Below are 1,637 nucleotides of genomic sequence, written 5' to 3'. Positions count from 1 at the left end.
AAGTTGGGTTGGGCTTTTCCTTCCGCTCCTGCAGAAGCTGCTTGAATCTCTTTCCTGTGTAGACTCAATTTCTATTTATTTGCAAACCTACATTTTCTGAATCCAACAGATTGAGTAAAAGTGTACTGCTGCTGTAATGTGTCATAAATAAATGTTTTGTATGATCCTCCTCACCCGTCTGTCTCTTCTTGACTTAAAGCAAAGATCCCACAGACCAAAAGAGGTCCAGAATCAAGAAGAATCAGATCTATCATACCTGATCCACCTCTTTAAGATGCAGCGGCTTTGTGTTCACAGCAAACGTTTGTGTTTATTTTTCCTCTTAAAAGTTCAAGCAACTTTCCTTTTGTTTTGCCCTGATTGTCTTGCAGTTGAGAGAAAACAAAACATTTCCTTTTTTTTTTCACTGGTTTCAAACTGGCTGAACTTTAGAGACAGGAACCAACAAACATGCTTCCTCTCTGTGCCTCATCCTCATCCTTCACATCAGAGGACGTACGCTCTGTACGGGACTTGGATGAGATCTGGACCCCTGCTGGCTAATAGTAACTTATCTAACTTGGTAGACGTTAATCTGAAAGTTTTGGGAACTCTAGTAAATGTCACTTATTTACCCAGCTGTGCTCAGTCACATTTTTATTGATACAATTTTTAAAAATAGCAATAGAAAAATAGAGATAAAGATTTGAGGGAACCTGAAGCTGTTTGCACAGTGGCTGCTGCTGCTGATGGGCAGGAGAGCAACACTAAACTCATCTACTGGAAATAATGGTTGCAGATACACATTAGCTTCATTTCTAAGAACTTCTTACATTTTTGTACTTTTAAGTTAATATTTTATCTGGATCAGAGTTTGTTTGTTTTTTACAATAAATGTTACATTCAAGAGTTTAAAATGCTTGCCATAAGCTAGATGGGAGCTTTTTAAAAGATTATTTCAGGGACTATTTGTTTCTGAATCTCTAGAAAGATGCACTTTTAAGGCATCTGATTTCTTCTGCTCATTTTCTTCTTTCAATAAACATATAAGATAAAAGCTGCAATGATTGAACTTGAATAACAATTTATAAGAGAAAAGAGGCAGTTAAGTAGATGAAAATTAAACAATAAATGAATGTAAGTTGGATTTTAAATAAAAGAGTTAATAGAAGAGGAGGGGGCAGCGTGTGAAGGTGTAGATATGAGGATGCTCCATCGAAGGTGGAATTCTGTCTGAGCAACAAAAGTGGTTAGCAGCATTGCCTCGCAGCAAGAGGGTTCTGGGTTCGAGTCCGGGGCAACCTGGACCTTTCTGTGTGGAGTTCACATGTTCTCCCTGCGTGGGTTTTCTCCGGGTTCTCCAGCTTTCTCCCACATTTCAAAACCGGAATGCTATGTTGATTGGACAATTTAAATTGCCCCTAAGGAGCGAGTTTGAGTGTGTGTGGTTGTTCAACCTTGTTGTGTCTCCGTGGACTACTGGGATAGGCTCCAGTTCCCCCTCAGCTAAGGAGGATCTCAGTTCACTTTTCTCATCTCTGAAGTTTTGCAGAAATGATAAATCTCCTGTCCAGGGGTGATGCTGAGAAACTAGTCCATGCATTTGCTACTTCAAGGCTGGACTATTGCAATTCTTTACTATCAGGAAGTCCATTAAC

Source organism: Cyprinodon variegatus, unplaced genomic scaffold, assembly GCF_000732505.1.
Source record: "Cyprinodon variegatus isolate N-32 unplaced genomic scaffold, C_variegatus-1.0 Scaffold725, whole genome shotgun sequence".
Classification (NCBI taxonomy): Eukaryota; Metazoa; Chordata; class Actinopteri; order Cyprinodontiformes; family Cyprinodontidae; genus Cyprinodon; species Cyprinodon variegatus.
This window is presented reverse-complemented; position numbering follows the sequence as displayed.